Below are 20,693 nucleotides of genomic sequence, written 5' to 3' on the forward strand. Positions count from 1 at the left end.
TGTGGTCTTATGAAGTGGTGGTGGGACCATTGAAAAGTTCGTGGAGAAATTGCAGGATACTTCCAGGCCCGCTGACTGAAATAACAATGAAGCACTCCCTGTTCAAATTGGACACGGGGAGAGAAACACGCTCACTGCAGGGTTTGGATATTTAGCCGGGCATCTATTGCACAGAATTGCTGCTGAGACTGAAAGGGAACATTCCTTTTTGTTTGGGTTCTAGGACCAGTACTTGTAAGTACACAGAGCACAGTATTTACAGAATAATTCGCAAAGAAATACCTGGATATAATGTTCCATGTGGAATGGTTGCGATTTTCCGTTCACATGGCACCTTTCTTCGAAAAGATGCAACAAGACTTTCATGAGGGAAACCAGATCCGACACCATAGTTAGGAGGACAGCTGTCCAGATGCTCAAGGAACCTACTATTTACAGGAAATTTACAAAGGTAGATTGCATTTAGCTGCATAACTTGTAATTGAATAGAATTCGTGCAAGGAACATTTTCACTTGAAAAAGCAACCCTTGTATCAGATGTATGTTTGTCATTTGGGAATCATGTAGGCCCAGCTATCTTCAGCTACTTCGTCAATGACTTTGCCACCATCATGTTAGAAATTGGACTAGTTGCACAGTGTTCCGCTCCATTCAAAATTCCTCAGATAATGAATGAGTCCATGCCTGCTTGCAGCAAGATATGGACAACATCCAAGGGTGGGCTGGTAACGAGCCAATAGCGCCACGCAAGTGCCAGGCGATGTCCATCTTTAACAAGAGAGAACCAAACCACCTTCCCTTGACATTCAATAGCACTACCATCACCAAGTCTCGCACCATCAATAGCCAGGGGTCATCATTGACCAGAAACTTAACTGGACCAGCCACCTAGATGCCGTAGCTCCTTGAGAAAGTTAGCAGCACAATTCAACATCTGCCAATTTGTCTGTCATTGTAGATCTAGAAGAGTAGATACAACAATTTGGGGCAGATTTTCATCTTCACCTCCTGGTTAGTGATCTGGCAGAGCAGATGGTCCACCCCATATAAGAAGCAACCGATTTTTATTCCATTTGAAACCTTGGAATGGAAATCGAGCAGTTTCTACAACGGGGGGATTGGGGAGGGGAACCATTCCACCAGATTGCCACCCAGGCGGTGAAGATGACAATCTACTCTTGTGAGTCAAACTCACCGAAGATTTCAAGCAGCATCTCCTCTTCGCATATCCTGGGTGATGCAATGAATTAGATTCAGGAGGTCGCAGCAGTTGTGGCAGATTAATAGGTGAGAACGGAAGTAATGTGATTGTATAGCAAACAGGGCACTGCTGGCCAGCAGGTGCTATCGGTCCTGGACTGTTATTTATCAAATCTGGAAATGCAACAAGCTTGGTGAGCTATGTTATGCTTATGCTCCTGCTCATTAGGAAAGGAACATACATTGCTCGCCGTCCTGAATGATGCTTCACTCAGCTTTTTGATATATCCGTGGTCAATTCATAAGCTGATATTGTAGTGTTGGGTTAGAATGAGCCAGCGACATAAATAGGGAGGCTCGTGGTGACTATGGAAATCCATGGCAATGCATGTTGGCTTCCCAGATTGATTACAGGTATCCTTGGAGAAGACGGCACACATTGGAATGGTAGCACTTTTGACCCAGATGTTGTGTGAGCGTGTTTCATTTTCTCATTGTCATGTAGGTGGACCCACGGACTCAGGCACGATGTGATAGGCTTGGCGAGAGAGAAGCAGGTGCCCTTTTTATTCTGATTGACTTCCAAATGTAAATATTAGATCCGAGATTGCTCATGTCCTGCTCCACCACTGGACAAGCAGTGAGGTGGCATTTCTGGCAGCCAGTCTGGGCCAGGGATGGCCTCCTGTGGATGATGTCATTTACACAAAGGTGGTTGATGCATGCGCCATTTATGTTACTCTGCTCATCTGCCCCACAAAGGGCCAGGACAGTTAATGTGCCACCTTATTGCAACATTGGAGGGGTAGTTGTTTCTGAAGAATTTAAATTGAAATAAAATGCTGAGTCGTTTCTTTGGAGCCGCTTGACGAATTTCAGTCGGTCACTCTGAGATTGATTGCCTTCACGAAATTGACATTAGGCCCGAAATTCCAACTTGAACGGAATTTCGCTAGATGGAATTAGGTCCCTAATCCAGGTGTATTTTCCGTTCAGCACATTGAGGGCGGACCTGGCGCGAGGGCTGCAATGGCAACCAGTCCCACCTATCTGACTCACGTCACGTCCGAGGAGACAGATGCTTCTTGCATCTGCCGCTTACATCGGAATTTAACAACATAAAAAACGGCCTTCTGCTGGCAAAACTGGCTTACTCCGCAACTTCCACCCCCGGCCCCCACCGCCCCCTGCATAACTTGCTTTCTCCTACCACCCCCCGCCCCCAGGAATTTAGGAGCCAGTTTAGGAAACATTCTAACCAATCTCCTTAAGTTATTTCACCTTGAATTGCAGAGATCTTTATTGTTCACATTGAATTGTTTTGTGGCTCCGTAGTATTGGATGAGACCATTCTCGTACAGTTCAGAGGTGAAAAGCCTCTGTCCAGATGGCTACTCCTAAGGACTACTCTCTGCATCATGAACTCACGATTCTGCTACGATATGTAAGACACTCCACAAGGTAAGATGCAATAAAGCTCATGGCGCTACGAGGATGATTGTGGAGTAGACCACTCGCATTCTGAACGCAATCTTCAGGTGCCGAGATAGCCTGTGGTACAGACCATCGTGAGTATCTTATATCACGTTGCTCTGCTGCATATTACACAATGCGTCAACAACCCAATGAGTCCGAAGATGTCATGGATGAAGCTCCAGGCAATCAGGGTCAGCAGACAGATGACACAGAGCCAGAGTACTAGTTGGAGCCTGAGAAAGAGTTGGCTGGTCATGCACAATGGCGACAACAGCTCATTAGCAACAACTTCACCTGAATAATGACCAAACTGTAAGCATTAACAGCGCTACAATTTTCGTGACCCTCATGACAACAGCTTTATCTCAATCACATTCTCACTGGTGATTTTGTAGCACAAGCATCATGTCTGAAGCATGTCCATGTTCTTTCTCCCTTGCATTACAACACTCTCCCACTAATCAGTCACAATAAATAATTTCAGTGGAAATATTAATTTAATAAAACCAGTGCACTAATATATACTTTTCTTACTTCCACATTGCTTATCCTTAGCAACTACGCTCTTCATTACTTAATGTCCGTCATCATACTTATCTTCATCGCTCACTCAGTGGCAAAGGGTTCAGAAGTTGATAGCTGACGCCTCGCAGCAAGAGCTCCCTGGAACTGAAGTAGCCTTTGCCTGATCACAGCTATGAACCATGAGGGATCAGATGGTGGTTTCATCTCCAATGTCAAAGCAAGGAGAACCTGCCCCTGCCTAATGATTGCCACATACAGCGATCTAAGAGGGGGTTGAATGAAGGCTGACTCGCTGAATCGTCCTGAGAGACAGCATCATCCTTCATGTTTGCTCCTGCCAGGCCACACATGCTGGGCTGTTAATCTGCTTTCACCCTCAGGAAAAGTGAACCAAATAGTAGCATTTAGTGGAGGCCCTGAGAGCACGATCTCTCTGCTCTGTTCCCGAAGGTGTCGAAGATGGCAGTCATATTTTCCGTTACGAAATTATGGGGTTCTACAGAGTTTACTCTATAGCTTTGCAATGGTACCACAAATGAAATTCATGTCCTTCCCCAACTGAGTTCCCGAATGCCGCCTTCATGCGTTTGATGCTCTGCTGCCATCCTTCCTTTGAGAACATAAGGACATGAGAAACAGGAGTAGAAGTAGGTCACCCGGCCCCTCGAGCCTGCTCTGCTATTCAACAAGATCATGGCTGATCTTCCACCTCAAATTCATTTTCCTGCACTATCACCATATCCCTTGATGCCATTAATATCTAGAAATCTATCGATCGCTGTTTTGAATGTACTCAATGACTGAGCCTCCAGTGAATATAGGAACATAGGAATATAAGAACATGAGTAGACCATTCAGCCCCTCGTGCCTGCTCCGCCATTTGATAAGATCATGGCTGATCTGTGATCTAGCTCCATATACCTGCCTTTGGCCCATATCCCTTAATGCCTTTGGTTGCCAAAAAGCTATCGATCTCAGATTTAAATTTAGCAATTGAGCTAGTATCAATTGCCGTTTGTGGAAGAGCGTTCCAACCTTCTACAACCCTTTGTGTGTAGAAATGTTTTCTAATCTCGCTCCTGAAAGGTCTGGCTCTGGGGAGAGAATACCAAAGATTCACCACCCTCTGAGTAAAGAAATTTCTCCTCACATCAGTCCTAAATGGCCTACCCCTTATTCTGAGACTGTGATCCCCTGGTTCTAGTCTCCCCAGCCAGCGGAAACATCCTCCCTGAATCTAACCTGTCGAGCCCTGTAAGAATTTTGTATATTTCAATGAGATCAACTCTCATTCTTTTAAACTCTACAGAATACACGCCTAGTCAATCAATATCTTCTTAAACGAAAATCTCGCCATCCCAGGAATCAGTCTGGTGAGCATTCGTTGCACCCCCTCCATGGAAAGTACGTCCATTCTTATGTTAGGAAACCAAAATTGTACCCAATACCCCAGGTGCGGTTTCACCAAGGCCCTGCATAATTGCAGTAAGGCATCTTTACACCTGTACTCAAATCCTTTTGTTATAAATGCCAACATTCGATTTTCCTTCCTAATGTCTTGCTGCACCTGCATCTTAGCTTTCAGTGACTCATGATCAAGGACATCCAGGTCCCTTTGCACATCAACATTTCCCAATCTCTCACCATTAAAAAAAAATCTGCATTCCTGTTTTTCTTATCAAAGTGGATAAGATCACATTATATTCCATCTGCCATGTTTTGCCTACTCATTTAGCCTGTCTATATCGCCTTGAAGCCTCTTTGCATCCTCCTAGCAACTCACATTCCCACCCATTTTTTTAACATCAGCAAATTTGGAAATATTACATTTGGTCCGCTCATCCAAATCATAAATACAGGTTATGAAAAGCTGGGGCCCAAGAACCGATCCCTGCAATACCTCACTAGTCACAGTCTGCCAACATGAAGAAGACCCGTTTATTCCTACTCTCTGTTTTCCGTTTGTGAACCAATTCTCAATCCATGCCAGTATATTACCTTAATCCCATGTACTCTAACTTTGTTCACCAATCTCCTGGGTGGGACCTTATCGAAAGCCTTCTGAAAATCCAAATACACCGCATCCACTTGTTCCCCATTATCTATTCTAAGAGTGATATCCTCAAAGAACTCCACTAGGTTTGTAAAAAATGATATCCATTTCATAAACCCATATTGACTCTGTCAAATCCTTTTATTATTTTCTAAGTGTCCTATTACCACATTCTTCAGAATAGATTCTAGCATTTTGCCGACTATTGATGTCAGGCTAACTGGTCTGTAGTTCCCTGTTTTCTCTCGCCCTCATTTCTTAAATAGTGCGGTTACATTTGCTACACTCCAATCTGCAGGAACCATTCCAGAATCTATCGAATTTTGGAAGATGACAAGCTATGCATTCACGACCTCTATAGCCACTTCTTTCAAAGCCCTGGGATGTAGATCATCAGATCCTATTAATTTCTCTAGTGCTGTTTTTTTTTTACTAATACTAATTTCTTTCAGCTCCTCATTCTCACCAGACTCTTTGTACTCTTATATTTCTGGGAGATTTTTGTGTCTTCTCCCGTGAAGACAGAAGCAAGGTATTTGTTTAATTTCTCTGCCATTTCCTTGTTACTCATTAAAAATTATCCAATTTCTGTCTGTAAGGGACTCCCATTTGCCTTTACCAGCCTTTTCCTTTTTACATACCTTTAGAAACTTTTACAGTCCATTTTTATGTTTCTCGCTAGTATACTCTCATATTCTATTTCCCTTTCTTTATTAATTTCTTGGTTCTCCTTTGTTGTATTCTAATAGGATCCCAATCCTCAGGCTTACTGCTTTTTCTGGCAACTTTATATTCCTCTTCCTTTGATTTAATACTATATTTAACTTCTCTTGTTAGCCACGGTTGGACCACATGTTGAGTTTTTGTTCCTTAAAGCAATATATATTTGTTGCAAATTGTTTATTAATTCATTAAATGCTAGCCATTGCCTGCCTACCATCATGCCTTTTAATGTAGTTCCCCAATAAACCACAGCCAAGTTGAGCCTCATACCTTCGTAGTTTCCTTTGTTTACAATTACAGCCCTAGTTTCGTATTGAACGACATCACTTTCAAACTTATTGAAGAATTCTATCATATTATGGTCACTCCTCCCTAAGAGCTCCTTTACAACAACACTATTAATTATCCTTTCTCATTGCTCAATACTAGATCTAAAATAGCCTATTCCCTAGTTGGTTCCTCAACATACTGATCTAGAAAACCATCTCGTATACATTCCAGAAATTCGTCCTCCACAGTATTTGTTGGTTATTTGGTTTGCCCAATCTATATGTAAAGTCCCACATGATGATTGTATTACCCTTGTTATATGCACTTCTAATTTCCTGCTTTATAACATGCACTAGATTACCACTACTGTTTGGTGGCCTATAAAAAACTCGCACCAATGTTTTCTGCCCCTTGATCTTTCTTCGCTCCGCCCAAACAGATTCTGCATTTGATCTTCTCAGCCAAGATCCTTTCACACTGTCGAACTGATCTCATCCTTTCTTAACAGCGCTACCCCACCTCCTTTCCTTTTTGCCTGTCATTCCTAAATGTCGAATATCCATGAATGTTCAGTTCACAGCCTTGGACACCCTGCAGCCACGCCTCGGTAATGGCAATGAGATCATACCATTTACTTCTATTTGTGCTATCAATTCATCTACCTTGTTGCGAATGCTGCATGCACTCAGGTAAAGTGCCTTTAATTTTGCTTTTTTAAACATTTTTTCCAATTTTGACCTTATTTGCTGCTGGCCTTTGTTTCCGCTGACTTCCAATTTCACATACTACTTTTCTCCCTTCTGCTTCCAGCTTTGTTACTCTCCCTTCTGAATCTCCTCTCAAGTTTCCACCCCCCTACCAAGTTAGTATATACCCTCCCCAACAGCACAAGCCAATCTCCCCGCAAAGATATTGGCCCTGCCACTGTTGAGGTGCAACCCGTCCGTCTTGTACATTTCCCAACTCCCCCTGAACCGGTCCCAATGCCCCAGAAATCTAAAGCCCTCCCTCCTGCACCATCTCTCCAGGCACACATTCATCTGCTCCATTCTCCTATTTCTATACTCACTAGCGCGTGGCACTAGGAATAATCTGGAGATTACTACCCTGGAGATCCTGCTTATTAATCTCTTTCCTAATTCCTTATCTGCCTGCAGGACCTCATCCCTCTTTCTACCTATGTCGTTGGTACCGATATCGTCCACGACCTCTGGCTGTTCACCCTCATCCCCCTCCCCCCAGAATGTACTGCAGCCGCTCAGTGTCATCCTTGACCCTGGCACCAGGGAGGCAATATACCATTCTGGAATCACGTCTGCGGCCACAGAAACGCCTGTTTGCTCCCCTAAATATAGAATCCCCATGTCACTATTGATGTCCTGACATTTCTCCTTCCCCTGCCCTGTACAGCTGTGCCATGTTACTATGTTGTTGGCTCCGGCTGCTTTCCTTCAAAGGAACTCTCACCCTCACCAGTATTCAGGCAACAATTCTGAGATCCAAGTCCAGAGGTTAGTCAAATGAGTGCAGCTACCTGCTGCCCCTCCTGACGACAATGATCAGGTTCTCAGGTGCCGCCTCTATCACCAATATACCATTCGTGCTTGGTGCTTCGTGCCTGCCCCTCACTGTCACTGACTAGGCCCTCCTGGGTATTGTGCCTGCACTAGTGTTTTCGTGGGTGAGAAAGTGACTGGAGTTGGGTGGTGATGAAAATGAGGCACCGTCTTCTTCAGGCACATTCTCTTTTACTTGTCTCTAGTTTTCCTATTATGATATATAAAGAAGAAAGGTTCGCAGGAACTGCAGAGATGCCCAGTGGTCAGAATACTTTCAGAGCGAGTTGGGAGCTTTAGCCTTCTGGATGTTTTGAGGTAGTATTTGTGCAGCTGAAAAGAAGAAGAGTACAGTTGGACAATTACCAACCTGCAGCTGGCAATACACCTCCTGCTTCCTGTCGAGCAATTCCAGGGCTTTCTGCTCCAGTGAGATGAGAGGAGGGAATCTTTAGAGTCCTGCCCTCGTCTCACTTCGGTGTAAGTGAACATTCGTTCCCGTAAAGAAATGTGGCAAAAACATTACAGGGAATGAAACCAAAGTAAATATTGTAAGACTGGGGGCATAAAAAATCTCATCCTTCCGGTCCATAACGGGGATGATATAATTAGTGTGGCACGCAAAGATGAAAGCCAACTCTGTTCTAAAGGAGATCTTGTTTGAAGTAAGTTCTGTCTCCTCTTCCCCTGACTAACGCGCTGAGGTCATTCAAATTCTTATAAGATTGGTTTCCCATTCTCGGACAACCAGGGGAAATCAGTCGCTGCCATGGTTACCTATTCCATTCAGCTATCACCGTAGACATCGTGGATGTCCTGCCCTTCATTCCAGAAATCATGTTCCTCATATTCCTTGCAGTAAGATTTCCACTGATGCTTCTGAAAACTTTGAGGCTCTCCAGCCCCAAAAACCTAATTCCGACATTTCCTGGCACGCCATTGAATTCCGTCATTTGAATGGCTCTTCCAGGTTTGTTAGACGCAATAACCACTTTCACAGAACAGCAACTACGTTTTTCTTTCCCCACCTGCTAAGATAGTTTGTCAATGGGTGTCGTTAATACATCATAAGACTATATGAGGTAGGAGCAGGAGAGGGCCATCCGGCACCTCGCGCCTGCTCCGCCATTCAATGAGATCATGGCTCAACTGATTTTTACCTCAACTCCAATTTCCCGCCTTTTCCCCATATCCTTTGAATCCCTTGCTGATCAAAAATTTGTCTAACTCAGCCTTGAATGTATTCAATGACTCAGCCTCCACAGCTTTTTGGGGTGAAGAATTCCAAAGATTCACGAACCTCTGGGAGAACAAAATTCCTCCTCATTTCCGTCTTAAACGGGCGACTGCTTAATCTGAGACTATGCCCCCTAGTTTTAGATTCCCCCATGAGGGATAACATCCTCTCAGCATTTACCCTATCGAGTCCCCTCAGAGTCTTGTATGCTTCAAAAAGATCTCCTCTCATTCTTCTAAACTCCAATGAGTATGGACCCAACCTGTTCAATCTTTCCTCATAAGACAACCCTTCCATACCTGGAATCAACCGAGTGACCCTTCTCTGAACTGCCTCCAATGCAAGTATGTCCTTCCTTAAATAAGGGCACCAGAACTGTACGCAGTACTCCAGGTGTGGTCTCACCAGCACCCTGTACATTTGGCATGACTTCCCTGCTTTTATATTCTAACCCCCTCGAAATAAAGGCAAAAATTTCGTTTGCCTTCCGGATAACCTGCTGCAACTGTATGTTGACTTCTTGTGTTTCATGTAGGAGGACACCCAGATCCCTCTGTACCGCAGCATTTTGTAGTATTTCTCCATTCAAATAATATTTTCCTCTTTTACTTTTCCTCCAAAGTGGATGACTTCACATTTTCCCACATTATATTCCATCTGCCAAATTTTTGCCCATTCACTCAACCTGTCAATATCTCTTTGCACTCACTCTGTGAGCTCATCACAACTTGCTTTTCCAGCTATCTTTGTATCATTAGCAAATTTGGCCACGAGACACTCTGTTCCTTCATCCAAGTCATTGATATATATTGTAAATAGTTGAGGCCCCAGCACTGAGCCCTTCGGCACCCCACTACTTACAGGTTGCCATTTTGAAATTGACCCTTATCGCCCGACTCTTTGTTTTCTGTTAGTTAGCCAATCCTCTGCCTATGCCAGTATATTACCCCCAACACCATGAACTCTTATCTTGTGCAGTAATCTTTTATGTGGCACCTTATCGAATGCCTTTTGGAAATCCAAATATACTGCATCCATTGGTTCCCCTTTATCCACCCTGCCCGTTGCTTCCTCAAAGAGCTCTAACAAATTATCCGACACGATTTCCCCTTCATAATGCCACGTTAACTCTCCTTGATTGTATTATGAGTCTCCAAATATCCAGCTCCTACTTCCTTAATAATGGATTCTAGCATTTTCCCAATGACAGATGTTAGGCTAACTGGTCTATAGTTACCTGCTTTCTGTCTCACTCCGTTCTTGAAGAGGGATGTTACGTTTTCCGTTTTCCAATACGCTGGGACCTTTCCAGACTCTAGTGAATTCTGGAAGATTACAACCGATGCATCGACTATGTCGGTAGCCACTTCCTTTAAGACCCTCGGATGAAAGCCATCATGTCCAGGGAACTTGTCAGCCTTTAGACCCATTAGTTTGCCTAGTAACGTTTCTCTAATGATAGCATTGGTAGTCCACCCACAGTAATGAATGGGTTGGTTGGGGGAGGGAGCTGGGGGCAAATGGGATCAGTCACTGTCGGATTACCCGATTACGTTCCCCCACAGGAAGTGCATTCCCATTACACTTCGTGTGCTGACCCGGCCATGGAGGAAAATCTAGCCAGGGTTTCTTTGGAATTTAAACTATACGTGTGTGTCCTTCATTGTGTATGAAACGATCTGTGCATCGAGATACCTACAGATTGATGTAAACGACAGAAAACCATTTTATTCCACAGGGGCAATCTTTTCCTTTGAGGTGAATCACAAAGTAATTTATCTGGTTAAGGGCTAAAAATGTTTAACCTCTCGGGATTCGCATGTCAATTAATGCAGAATGAGAATCAGTTTAGTGAAAAACAATCAGCATTGATTTTATATTAAAAAATAATTTCGTACTGTTGAGCCTTTTGTTGTCAGTATAATATATCAGGTCACTTTCTTTCCTTTTTCATGCAGCCAACTTATTCACGATTGTGATTCTCTCCCGTGGAACGTGTGGTCTCTCCAAATGCATCACCCGTTACCTGGTGGCCATGGCGGTAGCAGATCTGTTGGTCCTGATATTTAATGTAATACTGTATGAGATTAATGACATGTATTTCCCAAATTCATTCCTGAACTACACTCTTATTTGTAGCCTGAAACACATCCTGGGTTTTGCTGCTATTGATTGTTCCGTCTGGTTAACGGTCTCTTTCACCTTTGATCGATTTGTGGCCATTTGTTGCCAGAAGCTGAGACTCAGATATTGCACGGAAAAAACTGCGATTGTCGTCATAGCAGCAGTGTGTGTGCTGAGCGTTTTGGAGAACACCCCGATCTATTTTCTTTTTGAACCTGGGAAAATAGTTAACGATGTATCGTGGTACTGCTCTTTAAAGTCAAGTTTCTATTCCGTACATGCGTGGGTAGCATATTCTTGGATGGACAGCATTTTAACACCATTCGCTCCATTCTTCCTGATTTTTCTGTTCAATGCTCTGACCATCAGACACATTTTAGTGGTCAGTAAAATCCGCAAGACACTTCGAGGTAGCAACAGTGGTGAGAATCAAAATGACCCAGAGGTAAAGAACAGAAGAAAATCCATTATTTTACTGGTTGCCATATCGGCCAGTTTTCTACTGCTATGGATGATAGCCACTGTATATTTCATTTGTGTAAAAGTTACAGATGCTCAGCATTTCTACAATGACTACAGTCACCCTCTCATCATCATGGAACAGACCGGGTATATGCTGCAGCTTCTCAGTCCCTGTACAAATACATTTATTTATGCAGTGGCCCAGACAAAATTCAGAACGGAGTTAAAGCATGAAATTAAGTATCCTTTGGATCTAATCATTAAATTAATTAAATAGTTAAGGTCACAGAGCAGTCTGATAATTGACTTCACACAAATTGCAAACTAGTTATATCTTCCCAACCCAGAGTAAACGCCGTTAGAATCCCGAATGTTTTTGTGGCCTCTGTTTATTACGTTAGGTGCACCTTTTGGAAATGACTAAACCGATCAATAAATGCTTTCACAGAATAACAACACCAACACAACTAAAATTCTGCAAAAGTCCACGTCGGTAAGTTCTCTAAATCCACTTGTAATTGTAATCTGCTGCTGAAACCCTCATCCATGCCTTTGTTACCAATAGGCTCAACTCATTCAATGCTCTCGCCTCACCATCCCCATCTCTGTAATGTCCTCCAGCCCTGCAGATCTCTGAGATCTTGCATTCCTCAAATTCTGGCCTCCTGCGCATCCCCGCTTTTAATCTCCCCACCATCGGCAGTCGTGCCCTCTGCTGGCCATGCACTAAGCTCTGGAATTCCATCCCAAAACATCTCTACCACTCTCCCCTCCTTCAAGACGCTGCTTAAAACCTAGCTCTTTGATGAAGCCTTTTGTCAACTGTCCTAATATCTGCTTATGTGGCTTGTTTCCAAATTTTGTCCGATAATCGCTCCTCTGAAGCACCTTCGGACGTTTTACTACGTTAAAGGCGCTATACGAATGCAAATTGTTGTTCTTATTTTAATATTATAACAATACAGTTGACAATGTTTAAATATATCCACGTATCATTAAAATGCTTGCTTGTGATGTGTTCTTCCAGTGTACGAGTTATGATTTCGCGTGTTCTTTCTAACGTCAGTATTTGTCAACCTTTGACAGTGAAGCATCCTTTGACAATATTTATAATGAAATGAGGTAGGTTGTACTTGCAGGTCTCGGCCACTAGTGTACAGACGCGAGAATTTCAATCTGTTTCCCAACGCCACATTTTCAGTTCTGATTTTCAAGTTTTATGCCCTCTTGTCCGTTTACACGTGTCCCCTGCTATTTCCGACCATCTAATCAACCTAATATCCCTCTGGCCCTGGACGAACGTTAGATTTCCATGTTGGCAAGGTGGCTGGTTGCCCAATTATCAGTACGGCTCTCCATCCTGGTGGGAAAGTGGTTTCGCTTGAGCCTGCCGCGTTGGAAGTCATGCCCCTCTTAAAACATTTGCCATGACGTCTGACCCATTGATCCCTCAGATCTCATATACCCTGGCGTGTGATCTCTAATGCTATGCCCACCATGATCACTAACTCTATCATGACCTCTGATCCCACTATCACCCTGAACCCACTACCATGACATAAATCCCACGCCACTGAATCGTCCCGTCCTCCTCCCTGCTACACCAACTAATTAACTCCACCCCTAATTTTCTCTGGGAGCTTTGCTACCTTTCTTTGTGATGGATAGGCCACACGTTGAATTTTAAAGTGCGGGGATCGTAAGAATGAATGGTTTACGGGCTTTAGCAACCTAACAGCCTCATTTGTGTTTTAGCTAAAAAAAAACACTAAGTTCTTTAATTTATTTCGACAGTCAGAAAATATATAATCATCCCTCAGCATTTCCAAAAATATCAGCTGGTAACACTAACGAAAGCTGGTAGCGACCGAAGGAGCTTCAAGCAAATGCAAGAATAGGAGGAAGGGACCATTATTCATTGGTGCCCAATGGTTCATTAATTTACTGCTATCCCGGTGTCTCTTTGTTCCATCAAATCTTGATTTGTGCTTTTGCCGACTGACTAGGAGAATTATTAGTTCACTGGTGCCCATTGTTCCATTCATTTCTTGATTTGTTAGTGTGCCCCTTTACCATGGTACCCCTTTGCTATTGATCCATCAGTTTAATCATTTTTTCATGCCAACTACATAATTTTCTGGGGTAGAATTTTCATGGCAGTTCTCCTCATTTCCTGTCGTGACTTCGGCAGTAACCCGCAAATCTCTCCACAAATCTGAAGTCGCTCATCCCTAATATCATCCTGGCAACTTCCCTTTTTCCCTCTCCAAGCCTTTGACATCCTTCCTAAAGTGTGGGTTGCAGAATTGCACACAATACTGCAGCTGATCTGTAAAGGTTCAGCATGACTTCCTTATTTTTGTATTCAGTGCCCCTAAATAAAACGCCAATTATCCCATACACTTTCTTAACCACATTGGCAACTTGCCGTGCCACCTTCAAAAATTTCTGAATATGCCTCCCAGGTCCCTCTGCTCTTGAACCCTCCTGGAGGACCCCCCATCCCCGCTTCCCGCCCGGATCACCGTTCTTTAGAGCGACCATGCAGGATTTACAGCTTAGTTGTTGGATTATTGCCTCTGGCTGTTGAAGCATTTGTATCTGTTTTTGGAGGTCTCCTCTACTTGAATACTAGGACTTGGGGACATAGCCTAAAATTTAAAGCCAGGACTTGCAGGAGTGAAGTTAGGATATTAATCGACATGCAAAGGGTGGTAGAAGTTCAGTACGCTCTTTTGAAAACTGCACTTGATGCTAGCTCAATTGTGAATTTTAATTCTGAGATTGATAGATTTTTGTTAACCAAGGTTATTAAGGGATATTGGGCTAAGGCGGATATATGGAGTTAGGTCACAGATCAACCATGGAATGGCAGAACATGATCGAGGGTGTAAACATCACTGCCACTTGCTGCATCCCATTATGTGCCAACTTCTCCTGCAAGAAAGTGGGTCGTATTTCGGTGAGTGTCCTGCAGGATGTTTGTTTGATATGTCTGTCATGGTTGAATAGCTGCCAGTGTGTATGACCTGTGAGTTGTAGTTGTGAGGTTTGCAACAGTTGTAATGTGTAAGAGTGAGAGGAAGCATCTGATTGGAAGCGTTGAATACCGATTGAAAGAGTTTGGTGTGAGATGGGTGATGGGGTTGTAGTGCATGGAGCAGTACATGCGGCTGGTTGTGCAGTTGGTAGGAGATGCACCTTGCAGAGTTTACCTCATTCTTGACCACTCGTGTCAAAGCATTGAACCTCTTCCTTCACTGCATCCATGTTCATGGTGCTATGTTCCTGGCATTGAATGCCTCCCACTGCCTCTTGGATATATGTCTGAATGACCTCTTTCCCCCAACCCCCACCTGTAGATATATGATGCCCCTCTTTCTGTCCACCTCTTGCGCCAAGGCCTCTAGTGCATCATCAGAGAACCTTGGTGCGCGCTTTCTAGCAGGCCTGGTACCAACTCAGATCGGCAGATTGGTTAGGTCTGGAGTGCAGATTGGGGGATGTGGGATTTAGCAGTGCGCATTCTTCATTCAATGTTTTAACATCGCTCAACAGTTCATAAACATAGGAATGGAACCTGCACCTGTGTTTTATGTGTGCAATGTCTGATCTCCATTCAGTCTCCGTGCGGACCTGTATCTCATTTTTTTGCGAATAAGATGTGCAGGCTGCCTTTAAGAGGTGCAGACTGCCGTTAAGAGCTGCGAGCCACTCTCACGATATCTGGATCCCCTTTCTGGTGAGAAGTCTCTGAACAACGCAGCGAGGCCTGGCTGCTCGCGCTGGAATCAGGGAAGTGAACCTCACATGCTGCCTGCATCGGAACGGCCGAGTGTGGGTTAATTGCGCACCGTGACCCCCGAGACCACATTCAGGGGTTATCGAATTTAACCCCCTTATATACAATACCGACTGCACTACCTTCATCAACAGACTCTGACACTTCATCAAAGAGCTCAATCAGGTTAAGCAGACACGATAGGTCTTTAACAAGTCCATGCTTGCTGTCCCTTATTAATTCATGCTTCTCCAAGTAAGAATTAATTTTGTCCTTGACAATGGTCTTTTGTAGTTTTCCCACGACTGACGTTAGACTGATTGGCCTGTCGTTACCAGGTTTATCCCTCTCCTCTTTTGGACTGGGGTGAAACATTTGCAATCCTCCTGTCCTCTGGTACCGCTCCCGTATTCAAGGAGAATTGTAAGATTGTGGTCAGAGCTTCTGCTATTTCCACCCTTGCTTCCCTCAGCAACAGAGGATGCATCTCATCTGGACTGAGTGAGTTGTTAACTATGAGGGTTGAAAGTTTTTTTTAGCACTTCCTTTCTATCTATTTGTATCCAATCCCAACATATCGACTCCCTCCACCATTACTGCGACATTACCGTCATCCTCTTTTGTGAAGACAGATGCAAAGTATTCATTCAGTACCTCAGTCATGCCTTCTACCTCCACAAGAAGATTGTCTTCTTTGTCCCAATTCGGCCTCACTATTCCTTTAACTATCTTATAGGAAGTGTCACCTCACACATTCGATTACACCTTTTAACATGCCTGGTTTCACACAGTGATCATGTCTGAGTGAACGCTTTAAGCTGTCAGGATTGCATTTCCAATATCCTCACTCTCGACTCACCCTTCCGTCCTCCCAGTTCCCATATTCCAATTTCAAGGTAGGAGGCGCTGGTCTGCTTCAATTTTGTGGAATGTTGATTTCTTTTTACCTGAGCCAAATCTCAACCCACTTTCTGATGTTAGTCTCCGAACTCGCTCTCCCATTTTGTGCCCCTCACCGGTTAACTCCCCCAATCGACAATGGCAGCAGCTGTGAAACAATAGTCAGCCTACAACCCAGGCCACATCCTCTCCCCAAGGGCTAACTCAGTACTTATAGTTATCAAGGTGGCTCGGAGCCGTGACTGCTTCCCACCTTACTGTTAACGGAACAATGCTGATTACTTGAAGACATTGGAACATTATCAACAAACAGGGAGCAAAGATTCAGCAAACAACATACGGTGAGAAGAAATTAAACTTAACAAAATTGCTCAAAATAATTTTGAAAATCATTTAGCCTCCATCTTGCTTTTTAATTCATCGAAAGTTATCGCACCAAGACTTAACTTAATAAGCACATAAGAATTAAGCCATTCATCAAAAAGGATAAACAAGGTGTCAGCATATAAGTGAACTTGGTTAACTGTGCAGCCTGCTTTCCCTGAGCCAATCCCCGGTCCAGACTGACAATACAGTGCAGCACTGTAGTATGAGAGGCGCTGTTAATCTGGAAGTCATGTAAAACAGATGGGGTGTATGATTCTTTGGAATTATGTTACAGAACCAGTAGCACTGATCAAAAAGAATCCAGAGTCCTTTCAGTGCCCTGGACAAAATTCATCAATTAGATATAGATAGATAGATAAGCAGATTGTTAGATCGATCGTCATGTTAAAATGCAGAACAACGGCACATGGAATTAGATAGTATACGTGATTGCTATTGGACAATTTAAGGGCTGATTTAAGTCAGAACTGAGATCAGTTATTTCAATAATTTCACAAACTTAATAATTCGATCGAAGGGATACTTAATCACATCCTTCAGCTCGCCTCTGAATTTATTCTGCCCTACTGCATAAATAATTGTGTTGGTGCAACAATTCAAACTCTGAATCATATACCCCAGTTTCCTCCATGATGGTGAGAGAGTCACTGTAATCTGTGAATATAAATTGAAAGTCTACAATTTGTACACAGATAAAATCTGCTAAAGTTATGACCCATAACAATATAAAGCTGCAAGAGATGCTGAGCAGTAAAATGATGGATTTTCTTCGGGTCTCCATCTCTGGATCTGTGTGATTCTCACGACTGTTATTGCACCTGAGTTCCTTCCTAACTCTACTCGTCACCAGAATCTGCCTGATGGTCAGAGCATTGAATAACAAAATCCAAACAAATGGAGCGAATGGGGTTAAAACAATGTCAAACCAGGAGATTGCTATCCACACGGGTGAGGTATAGACGCTTGATTTTACAATACAGAGCCAATCTTCATTGATAATTAATTTCTGCGGTTCAAATATAAAATACAGCGGAATGTTTTGTACGAAGCTCAGCCCACACACCGTTGCTATAACGACAGCCGCGGTTTTTTCGGTGCAATATTTGAGTCTCAGCTTCCGGCAACAAATGGCCACAAATCGATCAAAGGTGAAAGAGACTGTTAACCAGACGGAACAATCAATGGCAGCAAAACACAGGGTAAGAATCAAACTGCAGACAGGAGTGTAGTTCAGGAATGAATTTGGAAAATAATTATTATTAATCTCACACAGTATTACATTAACTCTGATGAACAGTAGATCCGCCGCTGCCATGGCAACCAGGTAACGAGTTATGCATTTGGAGAGGCCGCACTTTCCTCTGGAGAGAATCACAATTGTCATTACATTAGCTGCAAGAAAGAGCAAAATAGTAAATATTATTTATTCCCACCACAAAAGGATTATCATTGTTTAAGCATGAATTATATTATAGTGGATTGTACTTGTTTTCGCTCAAGCCGATCCGTCTCGATGTTAATTAAGAGAATATTTACAGATGAATACAAATCTGTATCTAGAAGCATTAATATATTCCACCCAGAGATAGGAAAAGTGACATTATGGATCAGAGTGCTTTGCTGGAATTTATTCAATCTATATCTGCTTTGTTGTAAATGTCCCCCAATATGGTAGGAAATACAGATATTGTGGAACAACATGCATACAGACCCTACGGGTTTACTCCAACGAACTTGAATGAGAATGTGCATCGTTCAAACAGACCTGGCGCCTTTATTACAAATAACCTGAATGGTGCAACATTGCACCGTTTATTTGTGTAATGACAGGACTGACAATGTGACGCATCACATGGTGGGTGAGGAAACAGATGGAAGCCACTGTAATGGTGTTGGCCCAGTACGAGTCCCGGTGAGTGTTGGTGAAGGCGACTCTGTGCCACATTGTGTTAAGCCACAATGTAATCAGGAAGAATTTCTCACCGGACTCGCAATCAGTTGTAAACAGCCGGCATCGATCACATTATAGCAGTTTGGCACATGGATGACTGGATATACTGGATGTGGTGTCAGTAAAATACCAGTTCAAAGTAATTATTAGAAACACGTATATTACAATGCAACTTATGGACATATTTTAAAGGCCTATTCGACATGTGGCTCACTTATAATGGCCGAGAACTATTGCAATGAGGCCCCAGTCCGAGGAAGTTTCGCTGCCTCCTTGTAACATCGAGATAGATATTTATAATACATAAGTAGTGCCCAGTAACATGTGTTAAAAGGGGATCGCTTAGCTCTGTCTATAGCATGCTGCTTTCACTCTTTAGCATGCATGTAATCCTGTGTTGTAGCTTCACCAGGCTGTCTCCTCTTGTTTAGGCACGCCTTTTGCTGCTGCTGGCATGCTCTTCTACACTGCTGATTGAACCAGGGTTGATCCCCTGCCTTGGTGTTAATAGTAGAGTGAAGGATATGCCGGGCCATAAGGTTACAGATTGTGATGGAATACAATGTTATTAATCAATATATAAATAGTTAAGGGGTTCTTAATGGAAGAGTGTGGCCGATTAGTTTCCAAAAAGGAGATCTTCTTATGGAGGCAGGGGCATGGCTGCGGTACTAAATATGTATTTTGCATCTGTCTTCACTAAAGAGGAGGTTGCTTCCAAGGAGGAGAGGGCAGAGAAATTGGATACGACAAAAATAGATAAAAATGAAGTACTTAAATGATTTGCAGCGCTCAAGGTAGAAAAGTCACCCAGTCCGGATAGGATGCATCCTGCGTTACTGGGTGAAGTAAGGATGGAGATAGTGGAAGGTCTCGCCACAATCTTTCAATCTTCCTAGGACACGGGAGCGGTACCAGAGGATTATAGGGTTTGCAAATGTTACAACCCTGTTCAAAAAAGGGGTGAGGGATAAAGCAGGTGGCTACAGGCTAGTCAGCCTAACATCAGAGCTGGGGAACTTCTAGAGACAATAATTTGGACAAAATTAATTGTCACTTGGAAGGACGTGGGTTAACAAATGAAAACCAACACAGATTTGTTGAAGTCAAATCGTGTCTGACTAACTTGATTGAGTTCTTCCATGAAATAACGGAGAGTTTTGATGAAACTAGTGCAGTTCATGTTGTGTATGTGGAATTTCAAAAAGCCTTTGAAAAGTACAACATAATAGAGTTGCTAGAAAAATTGACGCCCATGGGATTAAACGGGCAGTGGCAGCAATGATTCGATATTCGCTGAGGGACAGAAAGCAGAGAGTAGTAATGAATGGAGGGAGGTGTGCATTGCTGTCCCCAGGGGTCGGTATTGGGACCACTGCTCTTTTTGATATACATTATGGCCTGCAATTGGGGATAAAGGGCATCATTTCACAATTTGTGCATCACACAAAGCTTGGAATTATAATTAACAGCGAGTAGGATAGCAGGGTCGATGGGTAACAACATTTCTAATGCTGCATTTACATTGGATGTTTCGCATTAACCAGCACCCTTGGAGTCCGGGCTTCACCGGATTGGGAACTCAACTGAGTGAGAATCTGTCAAAAGGCTTCGTCCCATCCCAGTCTCAGTTGGCAACCCATGGAGTGCCAATCGAGTTCTCTGCCGCTCCTGGTGTGCAAAAATTTTTGACGTATTGAATAGGATGAGTTATACCGTAAAGAGATTTACCCCACTGTGGAGATGAATACTTTGTGAACACAAACATTGGGGGTGGGAATGGGTCTTCAGCAGGAGACCGAAACGGGCAATAGGGAAACCGCATTCCTTTTCATACTATGAGAGTTTTTATTTGTCATGGAAAAGATTTTTGAGCACTATCGCCCATTTCGCGCTCCTGGCGAAGACCATTCAAAAGAGAAGCGGATATCTAATTAAAAGGGACAAAAATTACAAGGCAATGAGGAAACAGAACGGGAGTGGGACTAATGGGAAAGCTCTTCCTCAGAGGACTGGCAAAGACAATTTCGCCACCTCATCGGAAAAGA

Source organism: Heptranchias perlo, chromosome 39 (assembly GCF_035084215.1).
Source record: "Heptranchias perlo isolate sHepPer1 chromosome 39, sHepPer1.hap1, whole genome shotgun sequence".
Lineage (NCBI taxonomy): Eukaryota > Metazoa > Chordata > Chondrichthyes > Hexanchiformes > Hexanchidae > Heptranchias > Heptranchias perlo.